At 38.5% G+C, this 17,600-nt stretch overlaps 68 non-coding genes across 68 annotated transcripts; all 68 read right to left on the minus strand.

Moving 5' to 3' along the window:
- Window positions 1-33: 33 nt before the first annotated feature.
- LOC145756364 (5S ribosomal RNA) lies at window positions 34-152 on the minus strand. Its single transcript, XR_014284488.1, has one exon. It is a non-coding gene; the product is annotated as a 5S ribosomal RNA (ribosomal RNA).
- Window positions 153-206: 54 nt separating this feature from the next.
- On the minus strand, window positions 207-325 carry LOC145756769 (5S ribosomal RNA). The gene has a single exon (XR_014284870.1). It is a non-coding gene; the product is annotated as a 5S ribosomal RNA (ribosomal RNA).
- Window positions 326-493: 168 nt separating this feature from the next.
- Window positions 494-612, minus strand: LOC145756687 (5S ribosomal RNA). Its single transcript, XR_014284792.1, has one exon. It is a non-coding gene; the product is annotated as a 5S ribosomal RNA (ribosomal RNA).
- Window positions 613-780: 168 nt separating this feature from the next.
- Window positions 781-899, minus strand: LOC145756201 (5S ribosomal RNA). Its single transcript, XR_014284333.1, has one exon. It is a non-coding gene; the product is annotated as a 5S ribosomal RNA (ribosomal RNA).
- Window positions 900-1,067: 168 nt separating this feature from the next.
- On the minus strand, window positions 1,068-1,186 carry LOC145756716 (5S ribosomal RNA). The gene has a single exon (XR_014284821.1). It is a non-coding gene; the product is annotated as a 5S ribosomal RNA (ribosomal RNA).
- Window positions 1,187-1,240: 54 nt separating this feature from the next.
- On the minus strand, window positions 1,241-1,359 carry LOC145756569 (5S ribosomal RNA). Its single transcript, XR_014284681.1, has one exon. It is a non-coding gene; the product is annotated as a 5S ribosomal RNA (ribosomal RNA).
- A 168-nt stretch (window positions 1,360-1,527) lies between these two features.
- LOC145756688 (5S ribosomal RNA) lies at window positions 1,528-1,646 on the minus strand. The gene has a single exon (XR_014284793.1). It is a non-coding gene; the product is annotated as a 5S ribosomal RNA (ribosomal RNA).
- Window positions 1,647-1,814: 168 nt separating this feature from the next.
- On the minus strand, window positions 1,815-1,933 carry LOC145757804 (5S ribosomal RNA). Its single transcript, XR_014285820.1, has one exon. It is a non-coding gene; the product is annotated as a 5S ribosomal RNA (ribosomal RNA).
- A 162-nt stretch (window positions 1,934-2,095) lies between these two features.
- LOC145756345 (5S ribosomal RNA) lies at window positions 2,096-2,214 on the minus strand. The gene has a single exon (XR_014284470.1). It is a non-coding gene; the product is annotated as a 5S ribosomal RNA (ribosomal RNA).
- A 168-nt stretch (window positions 2,215-2,382) lies between these two features.
- Window positions 2,383-2,501, minus strand: LOC145757185 (5S ribosomal RNA). The gene has a single exon (XR_014285264.1). It is a non-coding gene; the product is annotated as a 5S ribosomal RNA (ribosomal RNA).
- Window positions 2,502-2,669: 168 nt separating this feature from the next.
- Window positions 2,670-2,788, minus strand: LOC145756719 (5S ribosomal RNA). Its single transcript, XR_014284823.1, has one exon. It is a non-coding gene; the product is annotated as a 5S ribosomal RNA (ribosomal RNA).
- Window positions 2,789-2,956: 168 nt separating this feature from the next.
- LOC145758251 (5S ribosomal RNA) lies at window positions 2,957-3,075 on the minus strand. Its single transcript, XR_014286225.1, has one exon. It is a non-coding gene; the product is annotated as a 5S ribosomal RNA (ribosomal RNA).
- A 168-nt stretch (window positions 3,076-3,243) lies between these two features.
- On the minus strand, window positions 3,244-3,362 carry LOC145756398 (5S ribosomal RNA). Its single transcript, XR_014284520.1, has one exon. It is a non-coding gene; the product is annotated as a 5S ribosomal RNA (ribosomal RNA).
- A 54-nt stretch (window positions 3,363-3,416) lies between these two features.
- Window positions 3,417-3,535, minus strand: LOC145756446 (5S ribosomal RNA). The gene has a single exon (XR_014284566.1). It is a non-coding gene; the product is annotated as a 5S ribosomal RNA (ribosomal RNA).
- Window positions 3,536-3,703: 168 nt separating this feature from the next.
- On the minus strand, window positions 3,704-3,822 carry LOC145756365 (5S ribosomal RNA). The gene has a single exon (XR_014284489.1). It is a non-coding gene; the product is annotated as a 5S ribosomal RNA (ribosomal RNA).
- A 54-nt stretch (window positions 3,823-3,876) lies between these two features.
- LOC145757154 (5S ribosomal RNA) lies at window positions 3,877-3,994 on the minus strand. Its single transcript, XR_014285234.1, has one exon. It is a non-coding gene; the product is annotated as a 5S ribosomal RNA (ribosomal RNA).
- Window positions 3,995-4,162: 168 nt separating this feature from the next.
- On the minus strand, window positions 4,163-4,281 carry LOC145756850 (5S ribosomal RNA). The gene has a single exon (XR_014284948.1). It is a non-coding gene; the product is annotated as a 5S ribosomal RNA (ribosomal RNA).
- A 168-nt stretch (window positions 4,282-4,449) lies between these two features.
- LOC145756878 (5S ribosomal RNA) lies at window positions 4,450-4,568 on the minus strand. The gene has a single exon (XR_014284976.1). It is a non-coding gene; the product is annotated as a 5S ribosomal RNA (ribosomal RNA).
- A 168-nt stretch (window positions 4,569-4,736) lies between these two features.
- On the minus strand, window positions 4,737-4,855 carry LOC145756898 (5S ribosomal RNA). The gene has a single exon (XR_014284995.1). It is a non-coding gene; the product is annotated as a 5S ribosomal RNA (ribosomal RNA).
- A 54-nt stretch (window positions 4,856-4,909) lies between these two features.
- On the minus strand, window positions 4,910-5,028 carry LOC145756571 (5S ribosomal RNA). The gene has a single exon (XR_014284682.1). It is a non-coding gene; the product is annotated as a 5S ribosomal RNA (ribosomal RNA).
- A 168-nt stretch (window positions 5,029-5,196) lies between these two features.
- LOC145756689 (5S ribosomal RNA) lies at window positions 5,197-5,315 on the minus strand. The gene has a single exon (XR_014284794.1). It is a non-coding gene; the product is annotated as a 5S ribosomal RNA (ribosomal RNA).
- A 168-nt stretch (window positions 5,316-5,483) lies between these two features.
- On the minus strand, window positions 5,484-5,602 carry LOC145756722 (5S ribosomal RNA). Its single transcript, XR_014284826.1, has one exon. It is a non-coding gene; the product is annotated as a 5S ribosomal RNA (ribosomal RNA).
- Window positions 5,603-5,768: 166 nt separating this feature from the next.
- On the minus strand, window positions 5,769-5,887 carry LOC145756366 (5S ribosomal RNA). Its single transcript, XR_014284490.1, has one exon. It is a non-coding gene; the product is annotated as a 5S ribosomal RNA (ribosomal RNA).
- Window positions 5,888-5,941: 54 nt separating this feature from the next.
- On the minus strand, window positions 5,942-6,060 carry LOC145756905 (5S ribosomal RNA). The gene has a single exon (XR_014285002.1). It is a non-coding gene; the product is annotated as a 5S ribosomal RNA (ribosomal RNA).
- A 168-nt stretch (window positions 6,061-6,228) lies between these two features.
- Window positions 6,229-6,347, minus strand: LOC145756432 (5S ribosomal RNA). Its single transcript, XR_014284552.1, has one exon. It is a non-coding gene; the product is annotated as a 5S ribosomal RNA (ribosomal RNA).
- Window positions 6,348-6,401: 54 nt separating this feature from the next.
- Window positions 6,402-6,520, minus strand: LOC145756906 (5S ribosomal RNA). The gene has a single exon (XR_014285003.1). It is a non-coding gene; the product is annotated as a 5S ribosomal RNA (ribosomal RNA).
- A 168-nt stretch (window positions 6,521-6,688) lies between these two features.
- On the minus strand, window positions 6,689-6,807 carry LOC145756690 (5S ribosomal RNA). The gene has a single exon (XR_014284795.1). It is a non-coding gene; the product is annotated as a 5S ribosomal RNA (ribosomal RNA).
- A 168-nt stretch (window positions 6,808-6,975) lies between these two features.
- Window positions 6,976-7,094, minus strand: LOC145758497 (5S ribosomal RNA). The gene has a single exon (XR_014286455.1). It is a non-coding gene; the product is annotated as a 5S ribosomal RNA (ribosomal RNA).
- A 162-nt stretch (window positions 7,095-7,256) lies between these two features.
- LOC145756346 (5S ribosomal RNA) lies at window positions 7,257-7,375 on the minus strand. Its single transcript, XR_014284471.1, has one exon. It is a non-coding gene; the product is annotated as a 5S ribosomal RNA (ribosomal RNA).
- Window positions 7,376-7,543: 168 nt separating this feature from the next.
- LOC145756964 (5S ribosomal RNA) lies at window positions 7,544-7,662 on the minus strand. The gene has a single exon (XR_014285056.1). It is a non-coding gene; the product is annotated as a 5S ribosomal RNA (ribosomal RNA).
- A 54-nt stretch (window positions 7,663-7,716) lies between these two features.
- Window positions 7,717-7,835, minus strand: LOC145756510 (5S ribosomal RNA). Its single transcript, XR_014284625.1, has one exon. It is a non-coding gene; the product is annotated as a 5S ribosomal RNA (ribosomal RNA).
- Window positions 7,836-8,003: 168 nt separating this feature from the next.
- LOC145756951 (5S ribosomal RNA) lies at window positions 8,004-8,122 on the minus strand. The gene has a single exon (XR_014285045.1). It is a non-coding gene; the product is annotated as a 5S ribosomal RNA (ribosomal RNA).
- Window positions 8,123-8,176: 54 nt separating this feature from the next.
- LOC145756513 (5S ribosomal RNA) lies at window positions 8,177-8,295 on the minus strand. The gene has a single exon (XR_014284627.1). It is a non-coding gene; the product is annotated as a 5S ribosomal RNA (ribosomal RNA).
- Window positions 8,296-8,463: 168 nt separating this feature from the next.
- LOC145756901 (5S ribosomal RNA) lies at window positions 8,464-8,582 on the minus strand. Its single transcript, XR_014284998.1, has one exon. It is a non-coding gene; the product is annotated as a 5S ribosomal RNA (ribosomal RNA).
- A 168-nt stretch (window positions 8,583-8,750) lies between these two features.
- Window positions 8,751-8,869, minus strand: LOC145757096 (5S ribosomal RNA). Its single transcript, XR_014285180.1, has one exon. It is a non-coding gene; the product is annotated as a 5S ribosomal RNA (ribosomal RNA).
- Window positions 8,870-8,923: 54 nt separating this feature from the next.
- On the minus strand, window positions 8,924-9,042 carry LOC145756491 (5S ribosomal RNA). The gene has a single exon (XR_014284607.1). It is a non-coding gene; the product is annotated as a 5S ribosomal RNA (ribosomal RNA).
- A 169-nt stretch (window positions 9,043-9,211) lies between these two features.
- Window positions 9,212-9,330, minus strand: LOC145756967 (5S ribosomal RNA). Its single transcript, XR_014285059.1, has one exon. It is a non-coding gene; the product is annotated as a 5S ribosomal RNA (ribosomal RNA).
- Window positions 9,331-9,384: 54 nt separating this feature from the next.
- On the minus strand, window positions 9,385-9,503 carry LOC145757032 (5S ribosomal RNA). The gene has a single exon (XR_014285120.1). It is a non-coding gene; the product is annotated as a 5S ribosomal RNA (ribosomal RNA).
- Window positions 9,504-9,671: 168 nt separating this feature from the next.
- LOC145756691 (5S ribosomal RNA) lies at window positions 9,672-9,790 on the minus strand. The gene has a single exon (XR_014284796.1). It is a non-coding gene; the product is annotated as a 5S ribosomal RNA (ribosomal RNA).
- Window positions 9,791-9,958: 168 nt separating this feature from the next.
- On the minus strand, window positions 9,959-10,077 carry LOC145756656 (5S ribosomal RNA). The gene has a single exon (XR_014284763.1). It is a non-coding gene; the product is annotated as a 5S ribosomal RNA (ribosomal RNA).
- A 168-nt stretch (window positions 10,078-10,245) lies between these two features.
- On the minus strand, window positions 10,246-10,364 carry LOC145758510 (5S ribosomal RNA). Its single transcript, XR_014286467.1, has one exon. It is a non-coding gene; the product is annotated as a 5S ribosomal RNA (ribosomal RNA).
- Window positions 10,365-10,531: 167 nt separating this feature from the next.
- LOC145756859 (5S ribosomal RNA) lies at window positions 10,532-10,650 on the minus strand. Its single transcript, XR_014284957.1, has one exon. It is a non-coding gene; the product is annotated as a 5S ribosomal RNA (ribosomal RNA).
- Window positions 10,651-10,813: 163 nt separating this feature from the next.
- LOC145756692 (5S ribosomal RNA) lies at window positions 10,814-10,932 on the minus strand. Its single transcript, XR_014284797.1, has one exon. It is a non-coding gene; the product is annotated as a 5S ribosomal RNA (ribosomal RNA).
- Window positions 10,933-11,100: 168 nt separating this feature from the next.
- On the minus strand, window positions 11,101-11,219 carry LOC145756657 (5S ribosomal RNA). Its single transcript, XR_014284764.1, has one exon. It is a non-coding gene; the product is annotated as a 5S ribosomal RNA (ribosomal RNA).
- Window positions 11,220-11,387: 168 nt separating this feature from the next.
- On the minus strand, window positions 11,388-11,506 carry LOC145758511 (5S ribosomal RNA). The gene has a single exon (XR_014286468.1). It is a non-coding gene; the product is annotated as a 5S ribosomal RNA (ribosomal RNA).
- A 167-nt stretch (window positions 11,507-11,673) lies between these two features.
- On the minus strand, window positions 11,674-11,792 carry LOC145756860 (5S ribosomal RNA). The gene has a single exon (XR_014284958.1). It is a non-coding gene; the product is annotated as a 5S ribosomal RNA (ribosomal RNA).
- Window positions 11,793-11,955: 163 nt separating this feature from the next.
- Window positions 11,956-12,074, minus strand: LOC145756887 (5S ribosomal RNA). The gene has a single exon (XR_014284985.1). It is a non-coding gene; the product is annotated as a 5S ribosomal RNA (ribosomal RNA).
- Window positions 12,075-12,237: 163 nt separating this feature from the next.
- On the minus strand, window positions 12,238-12,356 carry LOC145756536 (5S ribosomal RNA). The gene has a single exon (XR_014284649.1). It is a non-coding gene; the product is annotated as a 5S ribosomal RNA (ribosomal RNA).
- A 168-nt stretch (window positions 12,357-12,524) lies between these two features.
- Window positions 12,525-12,643, minus strand: LOC145758512 (5S ribosomal RNA). Its single transcript, XR_014286469.1, has one exon. It is a non-coding gene; the product is annotated as a 5S ribosomal RNA (ribosomal RNA).
- A 167-nt stretch (window positions 12,644-12,810) lies between these two features.
- On the minus strand, window positions 12,811-12,929 carry LOC145756914 (5S ribosomal RNA). Its single transcript, XR_014285010.1, has one exon. It is a non-coding gene; the product is annotated as a 5S ribosomal RNA (ribosomal RNA).
- Window positions 12,930-12,983: 54 nt separating this feature from the next.
- On the minus strand, window positions 12,984-13,102 carry LOC145756833 (5S ribosomal RNA). The gene has a single exon (XR_014284932.1). It is a non-coding gene; the product is annotated as a 5S ribosomal RNA (ribosomal RNA).
- Window positions 13,103-13,270: 168 nt separating this feature from the next.
- LOC145756367 (5S ribosomal RNA) lies at window positions 13,271-13,389 on the minus strand. Its single transcript, XR_014284491.1, has one exon. It is a non-coding gene; the product is annotated as a 5S ribosomal RNA (ribosomal RNA).
- A 54-nt stretch (window positions 13,390-13,443) lies between these two features.
- Window positions 13,444-13,562, minus strand: LOC145756770 (5S ribosomal RNA). The gene has a single exon (XR_014284871.1). It is a non-coding gene; the product is annotated as a 5S ribosomal RNA (ribosomal RNA).
- A 168-nt stretch (window positions 13,563-13,730) lies between these two features.
- On the minus strand, window positions 13,731-13,849 carry LOC145757159 (5S ribosomal RNA). Its single transcript, XR_014285239.1, has one exon. It is a non-coding gene; the product is annotated as a 5S ribosomal RNA (ribosomal RNA).
- Window positions 13,850-14,012: 163 nt separating this feature from the next.
- On the minus strand, window positions 14,013-14,131 carry LOC145756537 (5S ribosomal RNA). The gene has a single exon (XR_014284650.1). It is a non-coding gene; the product is annotated as a 5S ribosomal RNA (ribosomal RNA).
- Window positions 14,132-14,299: 168 nt separating this feature from the next.
- On the minus strand, window positions 14,300-14,418 carry LOC145758513 (5S ribosomal RNA). The gene has a single exon (XR_014286470.1). It is a non-coding gene; the product is annotated as a 5S ribosomal RNA (ribosomal RNA).
- Window positions 14,419-14,585: 167 nt separating this feature from the next.
- Window positions 14,586-14,704, minus strand: LOC145756916 (5S ribosomal RNA). Its single transcript, XR_014285012.1, has one exon. It is a non-coding gene; the product is annotated as a 5S ribosomal RNA (ribosomal RNA).
- Window positions 14,705-14,758: 54 nt separating this feature from the next.
- On the minus strand, window positions 14,759-14,877 carry LOC145756835 (5S ribosomal RNA). The gene has a single exon (XR_014284934.1). It is a non-coding gene; the product is annotated as a 5S ribosomal RNA (ribosomal RNA).
- Window positions 14,878-15,045: 168 nt separating this feature from the next.
- LOC145756368 (5S ribosomal RNA) lies at window positions 15,046-15,164 on the minus strand. Its single transcript, XR_014284492.1, has one exon. It is a non-coding gene; the product is annotated as a 5S ribosomal RNA (ribosomal RNA).
- Window positions 15,165-15,218: 54 nt separating this feature from the next.
- Window positions 15,219-15,337, minus strand: LOC145756771 (5S ribosomal RNA). The gene has a single exon (XR_014284872.1). It is a non-coding gene; the product is annotated as a 5S ribosomal RNA (ribosomal RNA).
- A 168-nt stretch (window positions 15,338-15,505) lies between these two features.
- Window positions 15,506-15,624, minus strand: LOC145756694 (5S ribosomal RNA). Its single transcript, XR_014284799.1, has one exon. It is a non-coding gene; the product is annotated as a 5S ribosomal RNA (ribosomal RNA).
- Window positions 15,625-15,792: 168 nt separating this feature from the next.
- LOC145756202 (5S ribosomal RNA) lies at window positions 15,793-15,911 on the minus strand. The gene has a single exon (XR_014284334.1). It is a non-coding gene; the product is annotated as a 5S ribosomal RNA (ribosomal RNA).
- Window positions 15,912-16,079: 168 nt separating this feature from the next.
- Window positions 16,080-16,198, minus strand: LOC145756718 (5S ribosomal RNA). Its single transcript, XR_014284822.1, has one exon. It is a non-coding gene; the product is annotated as a 5S ribosomal RNA (ribosomal RNA).
- A 54-nt stretch (window positions 16,199-16,252) lies between these two features.
- Window positions 16,253-16,371, minus strand: LOC145756572 (5S ribosomal RNA). The gene has a single exon (XR_014284683.1). It is a non-coding gene; the product is annotated as a 5S ribosomal RNA (ribosomal RNA).
- Window positions 16,372-16,539: 168 nt separating this feature from the next.
- LOC145756695 (5S ribosomal RNA) lies at window positions 16,540-16,658 on the minus strand. Its single transcript, XR_014284800.1, has one exon. It is a non-coding gene; the product is annotated as a 5S ribosomal RNA (ribosomal RNA).
- A 168-nt stretch (window positions 16,659-16,826) lies between these two features.
- Window positions 16,827-16,945, minus strand: LOC145757923 (5S ribosomal RNA). The gene has a single exon (XR_014285931.1). It is a non-coding gene; the product is annotated as a 5S ribosomal RNA (ribosomal RNA).
- A 162-nt stretch (window positions 16,946-17,107) lies between these two features.
- LOC145756347 (5S ribosomal RNA) lies at window positions 17,108-17,226 on the minus strand. Its single transcript, XR_014284472.1, has one exon. It is a non-coding gene; the product is annotated as a 5S ribosomal RNA (ribosomal RNA).
- A 168-nt stretch (window positions 17,227-17,394) lies between these two features.
- LOC145757186 (5S ribosomal RNA) lies at window positions 17,395-17,513 on the minus strand. Its single transcript, XR_014285265.1, has one exon. It is a non-coding gene; the product is annotated as a 5S ribosomal RNA (ribosomal RNA).
- Window positions 17,514-17,600: the final 87 nt, after the last annotated feature.

Genomic DNA, 17,600 nt, shown 5'->3' on the forward strand with positions numbered 1-17,600 from the left:
AGTACTTTGTAATATGCTAAAAAACTTATAAAATGCCTACGACACCCGGTATTCCCAGGCGGTCACCCATCCAAGTACTAACCGGGCCCGACGTTGCTTAACTTCCCAGATCAGACGAGATGGGGTGTATTTAACGTGGTATGGTCGTAGGCAATGTGATGTGGTGAGCCAACACATTTAACATTACCCAGGTATATTTAAAATAAAATCTACGACACCCGGTATTCCCAGGCGGTCACCCATCTAAGTACTAACCGGGCCCGACGTTGCTTAACTTCCCAGATCGGACGAGATGGGGTGTACTCAACGTGGTATGGTCGTAGGCAATGTGATTTGGTGAGCCAACTCATTTATTATTAACCGTGTATATTTAAAATAAAATAAATGACTTGTGTCGCTTAGCAATTATATCAAATGTATTAATTTTAAAAAATTTTGATAAAAAATGACTTTTACATAAAGTACTTTTTAATATGCTAAAAAACTTATAAAACGCCTACGACACCCGGTATTCCCAGGCGGTCACCCATCCAAGTACTAACCGGGCCCGACGTTGCTTAACTTCCCAGATCGGACGAGATGGGGTGTACTCAACGTGGTATGTTCGTAGGCAATGTGATGTGGTGAGCCAACACATTTATCATTAAATGTGTATATTTAAAATAAAATAAATGACTTGCGTCGCTTAGCAATTATATCAAATATATTAGTTTTCAAAAATTTTGATAAAAAATGACTTCTACATAAAGTACTTTCTAATATTCTATAAAACTTATAAAATGCCTACGACACCCGGTATTCCCAGGCGGTCACCCATCCAAGTACTAACCGGGCCCGACGTTGTTTAACTTCCCAGATCGGACGAGATGGGGTGTATTCAACGTGGTATAGTCGTAGGCAATGTGATGTGATGAGCCAACATATTTAACATTAACCATGTATATTTAAAATAAAATATATGACTTGCGTCGCTTGGCAATTATATCTAAATATATTCATTTTCAAAAATTTCGATAAAAATGACTGATACATAAAGTACTTTGAAATATGCTAAAAAACTTATAAAATGCCTACGACACCCGGTATTCCCAGGCGGTCACCCATCCAAGTACGAACCGGGCCCGACGTTGCTTAACTTCCCAGATCAGACGAGATGGGGTGTATTTAACGTGGTATGGTCGTAGGCAATGTGATGTGGTGAGCCAACACATTTAACATTACCCAGGTATATTTAAAATAAAATCTACGACACCCGGTATTCCCAGGCGGTCACCCATCCAAGTACTAACCGGGCCCGACGTTGCTTAACTTCCCAGATCGGACGAGATGGGGTGTACTCAACGTGGTATGGTCGTAGGCAATGTGATTTGGTGAGCCAACACATTTATTATTAACCGTGTATATTTAAAATAAAATAAATGACTTGTGTCGCTTAGCAATTATATTAAATGTATTAATTTAAAAAAATTTTGATAAAAAATGACTTTTACATAAAGTACTTTTTAATATGCTAAAAAACTTATAAAACGCCTACGACACCCGGTATTCCCAGGCGGTCACCCATCCAAGTACTAACCGGGCCCGACGTTGCTTAACTTCCCAGATCGGACGAGATGGGGTGTACTCAACGTGGTATGTTCGTAGGCAATGTGATGTGGTGAGCCAACACATTTATCATTAAATGTGTATATTTAAAATAAAATAAATGACTTGCGTCGCTTAGCAATTATATCAAATATATTAGTTTTCAAAAATTTTGATAAAAAATGACTTCTACATAAAGTACTTTCTAATATTCTATAAAACTTATAAAATGCCTACGACACCCGGTATTCCCAGGAGGTCACCCATCCAAGTACTAACCGGGCCCGACGTTGTTTAACTTCCCAGATCGGACGAGATGGGGTGTATTCAACGTGGTATGATCGTAGGCAATGTGATGTGCCAACACATTTAACATTACCCAGGTATATTTAAAATAAAATAAATGACTTGCGTCGCTTAGCAATTATATCAAATATATTAATTTTCAAAAATTTCGATAAAAATGACTTATACATAAGGTACTTTCTAATATGCTAAAAAACTTAAAAAATGCCTACGACACCCGGTATACCCAGGCGGTCACCCATCCAAGTACTAACCGGGCCCGACGTTGCTTAACTTCCCAGATCGGACGAGATGGGGTGTATTCAACGTGGTATGGTCGTAGGCAATGTGATGTGGTGAGCCAACACATTTATCATTAACCGTGTATATTTAAAATAAAATAATTGACTTGCGTCGCTTAGCAGTTATATCAAATATATTAATTTTCAAAAATTTTGATAAAAAATGACTTCTACATAAGGTACTTTTTAATATGCTAAAAAACTTATAAAACGCGTACGACACCCGATATTCCCAGGCGGTCACCCATCCAAGTACTAACCGGGCCCGACGTTGCCTAACTTCCCAGATCGGACGAGATGGGGTGTACTTAACGTGGTATGGTCGTAGGCAATGTGATGTGGTGAGCCAACACATTTATCATTAACCGTGTATATTTAAAATAAAATAAATGACTTGCGTCGCCTAGCAATTATATCAAATACATTAATTTTCAAAAATTTTGATAAAAAATGACTTCTACATAAAGTACTTTCTAATATGCTAAAAAACTTGTAAAATGCCTACGACACCCGGTATTCCCAGGCGCTCACCCATCCAAGTACTAACCGGGCCCGACGTTGCTTAACTTCCCAGATCGGACGAGATGGGGTGTATTCAACGTGGTATAGTCGTAGGCAATGTGATGTGGTGAGCCAACATATTTAACATTAACCATGTATATTTAAAATAAAATATATGTCTTGCGTCGCTTGGCAAATATATCTAAATATATTCATTTTCAAAAATTTCGATAAAAATGACTTATACATAAAGTACTTTGTAATATGCTAAAAAACTTATAAAATGCCTACGACACCCGGTATTCCCAGGCGGTCACCCATCCAAGTACTAACCGGGCCCGACGTTGCTTAACTTCCCAGATCGGACGAGATGGGGTGTATTCAACGTGGTATGGTCGTAGGCAATGTGATGTGGTGAGCCAACACATTTATCATTAACCGTGTATATTTAAAATAAAATAAATGACTTGCGTCGCTTAGCAGTTATATCAAATATATTAATTTACAAAAATTTTGATAAAAAATGACTTCTACATAAGGTACTTTTTAATATGCTAAAAAACTTATAAAACGCCTACGACACCCGGTATTCCCAGGCGGTCACCCATCCAAGTACTAACCGGGCCCGACGTTGCTTAACATCCCAGATCAGACGAGATGGGGTGTATTCAACGTGGTATGGTCGTAGGCAATGTGATGTGGTGAGCCAACACATTTAACATTACCCAGGTATATTTAAAATAAAATCTACGACACCCGGTATTCCCAGGCGGTCACCCATCCAAGTACTAACCGAGCCCGACGTTGCTTAACTTCCCAGATCGGACGAGATGGGGTGTATTCAACGTGGTATAGTCGTAGACAATGTGATGTGGTGAGCCAACATATTTAACATTAACCATGTATATTTAAAATAAAATATATGTCTTGCGTCGCTTGGCAATTATATCTAAATATATTCATTTTCAAAAATTTCTATAAAAATGACTGATACATAAAGTACTTTGAAATATGCTAAAAAACTTATAAAATGCCTACGACACCCGGTATTCCCAGGCGGTCACCCATCCAAGTACTAACCGGGCCCGACGTTGCTTAACTTCCCAGATCAGACGAGATGGGGTGTATTTAACGTGGTATGGTCGTAGGCAATGTGATGTGGTGAGCCAACACATTTAACATTACCCAGGTATATTTAAAATAAAATCTACGACACCCGGTATTCCCAGGCGGTCACCCATCCAAGTACTAACCGGGCCCGACGTTGTTTAACTTCCCAGATCGGACGAGATGGGTGTATTCAACGTGGTATGATCGTAGGCAATGTGATGTGGTGAGCCAACACATTTATCATTAACCGTGTATATTTAAAATAAAATAATTGACTTGCGTCGCTTAGCAGTTATATCAAATATATTAATTTTCAAAAATTTTGATAAAAAATGACTTCTACATAAGGTACTTTTTAATATGCTAAAAAACTTATAAAACGCCTACGACACCCGATATTCCCAGGCGGTCACCCATCCAAGTACTAACCGGGCCCGACGTTGCTTAACTTCCCAGATCGGACGAGATGGGGTGTACTTAACGTGGTATGGTCGTAGGCAATGTGATGTGGTGAGCCAACACATTTATCATTAACCGTGTATATTTAAAATAAAATAAATGACTTGCGTCGCCTAGCAATTATATCAAATACATTAATTTTCAAAAATTTTGATAAAAAATGACTTCTACATAAAGTACTTTCTAATATGCTAAAAAACTTGTAAAATGCCTACGACACCCGGTATTCCCAGGCGCTCACCCATCCAAGTACTAACCGGGCCCGACGTTGCTTAACTTCCCAGATCGAACGAGATGGGGTGTATTCAACGTGGTATAGTCGTAGGCAATGTGATGTGGTGAGCCAACATATTTAACATTAACCATGTATATTTAAAATAAAATATATGTCTTGCGTCGCTTGGCAATTATATCTAAATATATTCATTTTCAAAAATTTCGATAAAAATGACTTATACATAAAGTACTTTGTAATATGCTAAAAAACTTATAAAATGCCTACGACACCCGGTATTCCCAGGCGGTCACCCATCCAAGTACTAACCGGGCCCGAAGTTGCTTAACTTCCCAGATCAGACGAGATGGGGTGTATTTAACGTGGTATGGTCGTAGGCAATGTGATGTGGTGAGCCAACACATTTAACATTACCCAGGTATATTTAAAATAAAATCTACGACACCCGGTATTCCCAGGCGGTCACCCATCCAAGTACTAACCGGGCCCGACGTTGCTTAACTTCCCAGATCGGACGAGATGGGGTGTACTCAACGTGGTATGGTCGTAGGCAATGAGATTTGGTGAGCCAACACATTTATTATTAACCGTGTATATTTAAAATAAAATAAATGACTTGTGTCGCTTAGCAATTATATCAAATGTATTAATTTTAAAAAATTTTGATAAAAAATGACTTTTACATAAAGTACTTTTTAATATGCTAAAAAACTTATAAAACGCCTACGACACCCGGTATTCCCAGGCGGTCACCCATCCAAGTACTAACCGGGCCCGACGTTGCTTAACTTCCCAGATCGGACGAGATGGGGTGTACTCAACGTGGTATGTTCGTAGGCAATGTGATGTGGTGAGCCAACACATTTATCATTAACAGTGTATATTTAAAATAAAATAAATGACTTGCGTCGCTTAGCAATTATATCAAATATATTAGTTTTCAAAAATTTTGATAAAAAATGACTTCTACATAAAGTACTTTCTAATATTCTATAAAACTTATAAAATGCCTACGACACCCGGTATTCACAGGCGGTCACCCATCCAAGTACTAACCAGGCCCGACGTTGTTTAACTTCCCAGATCGGACGAGATGGGGTGTATTCAACGTGGTATGTTCGTAGGCAATGTGATGTGATGTGCCAACACATTTAAATTACCCAGGTATATTTAAAATAAAATAAATGACTTGCGTCGCTTAGCAATTATATCAAATATATTAATTTTCAAAAATTTCGATAAAAATGACTTATAAATAAAGTATTTTGTAATATGCTAAAAAACTTATAAAATGCCTACGACACCCGGTATTCCCAGGCGGTCACCCATCCAAGTACTAACCGGGCCCGACGTTGCTTAACTTCCCAGATCAGACGAGATGGGGTGTATTTAACGTGGTATGGTCGTAGGCAATGTGATGTGGTGAGCCAACACATTTAACATTACCCAGGTATATTTAAAATAAAATCTACGACACCCGGTATTCCCAGCCGGTCACCCATCCAAGTACTAACCGGGCCCGACGTTGCTTAACTTCCCAGATCGGACGAGATGGGGTGTACTCAACGTGGTATGGTCGTAGGCAATGTGATTTGGTGAGCCAACACATTTATTATTAACCGTGTATATTTAAAATAAAATAAATGACTTGCGTCGCTTAGCAATTATATCAAATGTATTAATTTTAAAAAATTTTGATAAAAAATGATTTTTACATAAAGTACTTTTTAATATGCTAAAAAACTTATAAAACGCCTACGACACCCGGTATTCCCAGGCGGTCACCCATCCAAGTACTAACCGGGCCCGACGTTGCTTAACTTCCCAGATCAGACGAGATGGGGTGTATTTAACGTGGTATGGTCGTAGGCAATGTGATGTGGTGAGCCAACACATTTAACATTACCCAGGTATATTTAAAATAAAATCTACGACACCCGGTATTCCCAGCCGGTCACCCATCCAAGTACTAACCGGGCCCGACGTTGCTTAACTTCCCAGATCGGACGAGATGGGGTGTACTCAACGTGGTATGGTCGTAGGCAATGTGATTTGGTGAGCCAACACATTTATTATTAACCGTGTATATTTAAAATAAAATAAATGACTTGCGTCGCTTAGCAATTATATCAAATGTATTAATTTTAAAAAATTTTGATAAAAAATGATTTTTACATAAAGTACTTTTTAATATGCTAAAAAACTTATAAAACGCCTACGACACCCGGTATTCCCAGGCGGTCACCCATCCAAGTACTAACCGGGCCCGACGTTGCTTAACTTCCCAGATCGGACGAGATGGGGTGTACTCAACGTGGTATGTTCGTAGGCAATGTGATGTGGTGAGCCAACACATTTATCATTAACCGTGTATATTTAAAATAAAATAAATGACTTGCGTCGCTTAGCAATTATATCAAATATATTAGTTTTCAAAAATTTTGATAAAAAATGACTTCTACATAAAGTACTTTCTAATATTCTATAAAACTTATAAAATGCCTACGACACCCGGTATTCCCAGGCGGTCACCCATCCAAGTACTAACCGGGCCCGACGTTGTTTAACTTCCCAGATCGGACGAGATGGGGTGTATTCAACGTGGTATGATCGTAGGCAATGTGATGTGCCAACACATTTAACAATACCCAGGTATATTTAAAATAAAATAAATGACTTGCGTCGCTTAGCAATTATATTAAATATATTAATTTTCAAAAATTTCGATAAAAATGACTTATACATAAGGTACTTTCTAATATGCTAAAAAACTTAAAAAATGCCTACGACACCCGGTATACCCAGGCGGTCACCCATCCAAGTACTAACCGGGCCCGACGTTGCTTAACTTCCCAGATCGGACGAGATGGGGTGTATTCAACGTGGTATGGTCGTAGGCAATGTGATGTGGTGAGCCAACACATTTATCATTAACCGTGTATATTTAAAATAAAATAAATGACTTGCGTCGCTTAGCAGTTATATCAAATATATTAATTTTCAAAAATTTTGATAAAAAATGACTTCTACATAAGGTACTTTTTAATATGCTAAAAAACTTATAAAACGCCTACGACACCCGGTATTCCCAGGCGGTCACCCATCCAAGTACTAACCGGGCCCGACGTTGCTTAACATCCCAGATCAGACGAGATGGGGTGTATTCAACGTGGTATGGTCTTAGGCAATGTGATGTGGTGAGCCAACACATTTAACATTACCCAGGTATATTTAAAATAAAATCTACGACACCCGGTATTCCCAGGCGGTCACCCATCCAAGTACTAACCGGGCCCGACGTTGCTTAACTTCCCAGATCGGACGAGATGGGGTGTATTCAACGTGGTATAGTCGTAGGCAATGTGATGTGATGAGCCAACATATTTAACATTAACCATGTATATTTAAAATAAAATATATGACTTGCGTCGCTTGGCAATTATATCTAAATATATTAATTTTCAAAAATTTCGATAAAAATGACTTATGCATAAAGTACTTTCTAATATGCCAAAAAACTTATAAAATGCCTACGACACCCGGTATTCCCAGGCGGTCATCCATCCAAGTACTAACCGGGCCCGACGTTGCTTAACATCCCAGATCAGACGAAATGGGGTGTATTCAACGTGGTATGGTCGTAGGCAATGTGATGTGGTGAGCCAACACATTTAACATTACCCAGGTATATTTAAAATAAAATCTACGACACCCGGTATTCCCAGGCGGTCACCCATCCAAGTACTAACCGGGCCCGACGTTGCTTAACTTCCCAGATCGGACGAGATGGGGTGTATTCAACGTGGTATAGTCGTAGGCAATGTGATGTGGTGAGCCAACACATTTATCATTAACCGTGTATATTTAAAATAAAATAATTGACTTGCGTCGCTTAGCAGTTATATCAAATATATTAATTTTCAAAAATTTTGATAAAAAATGACTTCTACATAAGGTACTTTTTAATATGCTAAAAAACTTATAAAACGCCTACGACACCCGGTATTCCCAGGCGGTCACCCATCCAAGTACTAACCGGGCCCGACGTTGCTTAACTTCCCAGATCGGACGAGATAGGGTGTACTTAACGTGGTATGGTCGTAGGCAATGTGATGTGGTGAGCCAACACATTTATCATTAACCGTGTATATTTAAAATAAAATAAATGACTTGCGTCGCCTAGCAATTATATCAAATACATTAATTTTCAAAAATTTTGATAAAAAATGACTTCTACATAAAGTACTTTCTAATATGCTAAAAAACTTGTAAAATGCCTACGACACCCGGTATTCCCAGGCGCTCACCCATCCAAGTACTAACCGGGCCCGACGTTGCTTAACTTCCCAGATCAGACGAGTTGGGGTGTATTTAACGTGGTATGGTCGTAGGCAATGTGATGTGGTGAGCCAACACATTTAACATTACCCAGGTATATTTAAAATAAAATCTACGACACCCGGTATTCCCAGGCGGTCACCCATCCAAGTACTAACCGGGCCCGACGTTGCTTAACTTCCCAGATCGGACGAGATGGGGTGTATGCAACGTGATATGGTCGTAGACAATGTGATGTGATGAGCCAACATATTTAACATTAACCATGTATATTTAAAATAAAATATATGACTTGCGTCGCTTGGCAATTATATCTAAATATATTAATTTTCAAAAATTTCGATAAAAATGACTTATGCATAAAGTACTTTCTAATATGCAAAAAAAACTTATAAAATGCCTACGACACCCGGTATTCCCAGGCGGTCATCCATCCAAGTACTAACCGGGCCCGACGTTGCTTAACATCCCAGATCAGACGAGATGGGGTGTATTCAAAGTGGTATGGTCGTAGGCAATGTGATGTGGTGAGCCAACACATTTAACATTACCCAGGTATATTTAAAATAAAATCTACGACACCCGGTATTCCCAGGCGGTCACCCATCCAAGTACTAACCGGGCCCGACGTTGCTTAACTTCCCAGATCGGACGAGATAGGGTGTACTCAACGTGGTATAGTCGTAGGCAATGTGATGTGGTGAGCCAACATATTTAACATTAACCGTGTATATTTAAAATAAAATAAATGACTTGTGTCGCTTAGCAATTATATCAAATGTATTAATTTTAAAAAATTTTGATAAAAAATGACTTTTACATAAAGTACTTTTTAATATGCTAAAAAACTTATAAAACGCCTACGACACCCGGTATTCCCAGGCGGTCACCCATCCAAGTACTAACCGGGCCCGACGTTGCTTAACTTCCCAGATCGGACGAGATGGGGTGTACTCAACGTGGTATGTTCGTAGGCAATGTGATGTGGTGAGCCAACACATTTATCATTAAATGTGTATATTTAAAATAAAATAAATGACTTGCGTCGCTTAGCAATTATATCAAATATATTAGTTTTCAAAAATTTTGATAAAAAATGACTTCTACATAAAGTACTTTCTAATATTCTATAAAACTTATAAAATGCCTACGACACCCGGTATTCCCAGGCGGTCACCCATCCAAGTACTAACCGGGCTCGACGTTGCTTAACTTCCCAGATCGGACGAGATGGGGTGTACTCAACGTGGTATGGTCGTAGGCAATGTGATTTGGTGAGCCAACACATTTATCATTAACCGTGTATATTTAAAATAAAATAAATGACTTGCGTCGCTTAGCAGTTATATCAAATATATTAATTTTCAAAAATTTTGATAAAAAATGACTTCTACATAAAGTACTTTTTAATATGCTAAAAAACTTATAAAACGCCTACGACACCCGGTATTCCCAGGCGGTCACCCATCCAAGTACTAACCGGGCCCGACGTTGCTTAACTTCCCAGATCGGACGAGATGGGGTGTACTCAACGTGGTATGGTCGTAGGCATTGTGATTTGGTGAGCCAACACATTTATTATTAACCGTGTATATTTAAAATAAAATAAATGACTTGTGTCGCTTAGCAATTATATCAAATATATTAATTTTCAAAAATTTCGATAAAAATGACTTATACATAAGGTACTTTCTAATATGCTAAAAAACTTATAAAATGCCTACGACACCCGGTATTCCCAGGCGGTCACCCATCCAAGTACTAACCGGGCCCGACATTGCTTAACTTCCCAGATCGGACGAGATGGGGTGTACTCAAGGTGGTGTGGTCGTAGGCAATGTGATGTGCCAACACATTTATCATTACCCGTGTATATTTAAAATAAAATAAATGACTTGCGTCGCCTAGCAATTATATCAAATATATTAATTTTAAAAAATTTTGATAAAAAATGACTTTTACATAAAGTACTTTTTAATATGCTAAAAAACTTATAAAACGCCTACGACACCCGGTATTCCCAGGCGGTCACCCATCCAAGTACTAACCGGGCCCGACGTTGCTTAACTTCCCAGATCGGACGAGATGGGGTGTACTCAACGTGGTATGTTCGTAGGCAATGTGATGTGGTGAGCCAACACATTTATCATTAAATGTGTATATTTAAAATAAAATAAATGACTTGCGTCGCTTAGCAATTATATCAAATATATTAGTTTTCAAAAATTTTGATAAAAAATGACTTCTACATAAAGTACTTTCTAATATTCTATAAAACTTATAAAATGCCTACGACACCCGGTATTCCCAGGCGGTCACCCATCCAAGTACTAACCGGGCTCGACGTTGCTTAACTTCCCAGATCGGACGAGATGGGGTGTACTCAACGTGGTATGGTCGTAGGCAATGTGATTTGGTGAGCCAACACATTTATCATTAACCGTGTATATTTAAAATAAAATAAATGACTTGCGTCGCTTAGCAGTTATATCAAATATATTAATTTTCAAAAATTTTGATAAAAAATGACTTCTACATAAAGTACTTTTTAATATGCTAAAAAACTTATAAAACGCCTACGACACCCGGTATTCCCAGGCGGTCACCCATCCAAGTACTAACCGGGCCCGACGTTGCTTAACTTCCCAGATCGGACGAGATGGGGTGTACTCAACGTGGTATGGTCGTAGGCATTGTGATTTGGTGAGCCAACACATTTATTATTAACCGTGTATATTTAAAATAAAATAAATGACTTGTGTCGCTTAGCAATTATATCAAATATATTAATTTTCAAAAATTTCGATAAAAATGACTTATACATAAGGTACTTTCTAATATGCTAAAAAACTTATAAAATGCCTACGACACCCGGTATTCCCAGGCGGTCACCCATCCAAGTACTAACCGGGCCCGACATTGCTTAACTTCCCAGATCGGACGAGATGGGGTGTACTCAAGGTGGTGTGGTCGTAGGCAATGTGATGTGCCAACACATTTATCATTACCCGTGTATATTTAAAATAAAATAAATGACTTGCGTCGCCTAGCAATTATATCAAATATATTAATTTTCAAAAATTTTGATAAAAAATGACTTCTACATAAAGTACTTTCTAATATGCTAAAAAACTTATAAAATGCCTACGACACCCGGTATTCCCAGGCGGTCACCCATCCAAGTACTAACCGGGCCCGACGTTGCTTAACTTCCCAGATCGGACGAGATGGGGTGTACTCAAGGTGGTGTGGTCGTAGGCAATGTGATGTGCCAACACATTTATCATTACCCGTGTATATTTAAAATAAAATAAATGACTTGCGTCGCTTAGCAATTATATCAAATATATTAGTTTTCAAAAATTTTGATTAAAAATGACTTCTACATAAAGTACTTTCTAATATGCTAAAAAACTTATAAATTGCCTACGACACCCGGTATTCCCAGGCGGTCACCCATCCAAGTACTAACCGGGCCCGACGTTGCTTAACTTCCCAGATCGGACGAGATGGGGTGTACTCAAGGTGGTATGGTCGTAGGCAATGTGATTTGGTGAGCCAACACATTTATTATTAACCGTGTATATTTAAAATAAAATAAATGACTTGTGTCGCTTAGCAATTATATCAAATGCATTAATTTTTAAAAATTTTGATAAAAAATGACTTTTACATAAAGTACTTTTTAATATGCTAAAAAACTTATAAAACGCCTACGACACCCGGTATTCCCAGGCGGTCACCCATCCAAGTACTAACCGGGCCCGACGTTGCTTAACTTCCCAGATCGGACGAGATGGGGTGTACTCAACGTGGTATGGTCGTAGGCAATGTGATTTGGTGAGCCAACACATTTATTATTAACCGTGTATATTTAAAATAAAATAAATGACTTGTGTCGCTTAGCAATTATATCAAATATATTAATTTTCAAAAATTTCGATAAAAATGACTTATACATAAGGTACTTTCTAATATGCTAAAAAACTTATAAAATGCCTACGACACCCTGTATTCCCAGGCGGTCACCCATCCAAGTACTAACCGGGCCCGACGTTGCTTAACATCCCAGATCAGACGAGATGGGGTGTATTCAACGTGGTATGGTCGTAGGCAATGTGATGTGGTGAGCCAACACATTTAACATTACCCAGGTATATTTAAAATAAAATCTACGACACCCGGTATTCCCAGGCGGTAACCCATCCAAGTACTAACCGGGCCCGACGTTGCTTAACTTCCCAGATCGGACGAGATGGGGTGTATTCAACGTGGTATAGTCGTAGGCAATGTGATGTGGTGAGCCAACATATTTAACATTAACCATGTATATTTAAAAAAAAATATATGTCTTGCGTCGCTTGGCAATTATATCTAAATATATTCATTTTCAAAAATTTCGATAAAAATGACTTATACATAAAGTACTTTGTAATATGCTAAAAAACTTATAAAATGCCTACGACACCCGGTATTCCCAGGCGGTCACCCATCCAAGTACTAACCGGGCCCGACGTTGCTTAACTTCCCAGATCAGACGAGATGGGGTGTATTTAACGTGGTATGGTCGTAGGCAATGTGATGTGGTGAGCCAACACATTTAACATTACCCAGGTATATTTAAAATAAAATCTACGACACCCGGTATTCCCAGGCGGTCACCCATCTAAGTACTAACCGGGCCCGACGTTGCTTAACTTCCCAGATCGGACGAGATGGGGTGTACTCAACGTGGTATGGTCGTAGGCAATGTGATTTGGTGAGCCAACTCATTTATTATTAACCGTGTATATTTAAAATAAAATAAATGACTTGTGTCGCTTAGCAATTATATCAAATGTATTAATTTTAAAAAATTTTGATAAAAAATGACTTTTACATAAAGTACTTTTTAATATGCTAAAAAACTTATAAAACGCCTACGACACCCTGTATTCCCAGGCGGTCACCCATCCAAGTACTAACCGGGCCCGACGTTGCTTAACTTCCCAGATCGGACGAGATGGGGTGTACTCAAGGTGGTGTGGTCGTAGGCAATGTGATGTGCCAACACATTTATCATTACCCGTGTATATTTAAAATAAAATAAATGACTTGCGTCGCTTAGCAATTATATCAAATATATTAGTTTTCAAAAATTTTGATTAAAAATGACTTCTACATAAAGTACTTTCTAATATGCTAAAAAACTTATAAATTGCCTACGACACCCGGTATTCCCAGGCGGTCACCCATCCAAGTACTAACCGGGCCCGACGTTGCTTAACTTCCCAGATCGGACGAGATGGGGTGTACTCAAGGTGGTATGGTCGTAGGCAATGTGATTTGGTGAGCCAACACATTTATTATTAACCGTGTATATTTAAAATAAAATAAATGACTTGTGTCGCTTAGCAATTATATCAAATGCATTAATTTTTAAAAATTTTGATAAAAAATGACTTTTACATAAAGTACTTTTTAATATGCTAAAAAACTTATAAAACGCCTACGACACCCGGTATTCCCAGGCGGTCACCCATCCAAGTACTAACCGGGCCCGACGTTGCTTAACTTCCCAGATCGGACGAGATGGGGTGTACTCAACGTGGTATGGTCGTAGGCAATGTGATTTGGTGAGCCAACACATTTATTATTAACCGTGTATATTTAAAATAAAATAAATGACTTGTGTCGCTTAGCAATTATATCAAATATATTAATTTTCAAAAATTTCGATAAAAATGACTTATACATAAGGTACTTTCTAATATGCTAAAAAACTTATAAAATGCCTACGACACCCTGTATTCCCAGGCGGTCACCCATCCAAGTACTAACCGGGCCCGACGTTGCTTAACATCCCAGATCAGACGAGATGGGGTGTATTCAACGTGGTATGGTCGTAGGCAATGTGATGTGGTGAGCCAACACATTTAACATTACCCAGGTATATTTAAAATAAAATCTACGACACCCGGTATTCCCAGGCGGTAACCCATCCAAGTACTAACCGGGCCCGACGTTGCTTAACTTCCCAGATCGGACGAGATGGGGTGTATTCAACGTGGTATAGTCGTAGGCAATGTGATGTGGTGAGCCAACATATTTAACATTAACCATGTATATTTAAAAAAAAATATATGTCTTGCGTCGCTTGGCAATTATATCTAAATATATTCATTTTCAAAAATTTCGATAAAAATGACTTATACATAAAGTACTTTGTAATATGCTAAAAAACTTATAAAATGCCTACGACACCCGGTATTCCCAGGCGGTCACCCATCCAAGTACTAACCGGGCCCGACGTTGCTTAACTTCCCAGATCAGACGAGATGGGGTGTATTTAACGTGGTATGGTCGTAGGCAATGTGATGTGGTGAGCCAACACATTTAACATTACCCAGGTATATTTAAAATAAAATCTACGACACCCGGTATTCCCAGGCGGTCACCCATCTAAGTACTAACCGGGCCCGACGTTGCTTAACTTCCCAGATCGGACGAGATGGGGTGTACTCAACGTGGTATGGTCGTAGGCAATGTGATTTGGTGAGCCAACTCATTTATTATTAACCGTGTATATTTAAAATAAAATAAATGACTTGTGTCGCTTAGCAATTATATCAAATGTATTAATTTTAAAAAATTTTGATAAAAAATGACTTTTACATAAAGTACTTTTTAATATGCTAAAAAACTTATAAAACGCCTACGACACCCGGTATTCCCAGGCGGTCACCCATCCAAGTACTAACCGGGCCCGACGTTGCTTAACTTCCCAGATCGGACGAGATGGGGTGTACTCAACGTGGTATGTTCGTAGGCAATGTGATGTGGTGAGCCAACACATTTATCATTAAATGTGTATATTTAAAATAAAATAAATGACTTGCGTCGCTTAGCAATTATATCAAATATATTAGTTTTCAAAAATTTTGATAAAAAATGACTTCTACATAAAGTACTTTCTAATATTCTATAAAACTTATAAAATGCCTACGACACCCGGTATTCCCAGGCGGTCACCCATCCAAGTACTAACCGGGCCCGACGTTGTTTAACTTCCCAGATCGGACGAGATGGGGTGTATTCAACGTGGTATAGTCGTAGGCAATGTGATGTGATGAGCCAACATATTTAACATTAACCATGTATATTTAAAATAAAATATATGACTTGCGTCGCTTGGCAATTATATCTAAATATATTCATTTTCAAAAATTTCGATAAAAATGACTGATACATAAAGTACTTTGAAATATGCTAAAAAACTTATAAAATGCCTACGACACCCGGTATTCCCAGGCGGTCACCCATCCAAGTACGAACCGGGCCCGACGTTGCTTAACTTCCCAGATCAGACGAGATGGGGTGTATTTAACGTGGTATGGTCGTAGGCAATGTGATGTGGTGAGCCAACACATTTAACATTACCCAGGTATATTTAAAATAAAATCTACGACACCCGGTATTCCCAGGCGGTCACCCATCCAAGTACTAACCGGGCCCGACGTTGCTTAACTTCCCAGATCGGACGAGATGGGGTGTACTCAACGTGGTATGGTCGTAGGCAATGTGATTTGGTGAGCCAACACATTTATTATTAACCGTGTATATTTAAAATAAAATAAATGACTTGTGTCGCTTAGCAATTATATTAAATGTATTAATTTAAAAAAATTTTGATAAAAAATGACTTTTACATAAAGTACTTTTTAATATGCTAAAAAACTTATAAAACGCCTACGACACCCGGTATTCCCAGGCGGTCACCCATCCAAGTACTAACCGGGCCCGACGTTGCTTAACTTCCCAGATCGGACGAGATGGGGTGTACTCAACGTGGTATGTTCGTAGGCAATGTGATGTGGTGAGCCAACACATTTATCATTAAATGTGTATATTTAAAATAAAATAAATGACTTGCGTCGCTTAGCAATTATATCAAATATATTAGTTTTCAAAAATTTTGATAAAAAATGACTTCTACATAAAGTACTTTCTAATATTCTATAAAACTTATAAAATGCCTACGACACCCGGTATTCCCAGGAGGTCACCCATCCAAGTACTAACCGGGCCCGACGTTGTTTAACTTCCCAGATCGGACGAGATGGGGTGTATTCAACGTGGTATGATCGTAGGCAATGTGATGTGCCAACACATTTAACATTACCCAGGTATATTTAAAATAAAATAAATGACTTGCGTCGCTTAGCAATTATATCAAATATATTAATTTTCAAAAATTTCGATAAAAATGACTTATACATAAGGTACTTTCTAATATGCTAAAAAACTTAAAAAATGCCTACGACACCCGGTATACCCAGGCGGTCACCCATCCAAGTACTAACCGGGCCCGACGTTGCTTAACTTCCCAGATCGGACGAGATGGGGTGTATTCAACGTGGTATGGTCGTAGGCAATGTGATGTGGTGAGCCAACACATTTATCATTAACCGTGTATATTTAAAATAAAATAATTGACTTGCGTCGCTTAGCAGTTATATCAAATATATTAATTTTCAAAAATTTTGATAAAAAATGACTTCTACATAAGGTACTTTTTAATATGCTAAAAAACTTATAAAACGCGTACGACACCCGATATTCCCAGGCGGTCACCCATCCAAGTACTAACCGGGCCCGACGTTGCCTAACTTCCCAGATCGGACGAGATGGGGTGTACTTAACGTGGTATGGTCGTAGGCAATGTGATGTGGTGAGCCAACACATTTATCATTAACCGTGTATATTTAAAATAAAATAAATGACTTGCGTCGCCTAGCAATTATATC

The sequence above is a fragment of the Corella eumyota genome, chromosome 6 (assembly GCF_963082875.1).
Source record: "Corella eumyota chromosome 6, kaCorEumy4.1, whole genome shotgun sequence".
In the NCBI taxonomy this organism is placed as follows: domain Eukaryota; kingdom Metazoa; phylum Chordata; class Ascidiacea; order Phlebobranchia; family Corellidae; genus Corella; species Corella eumyota.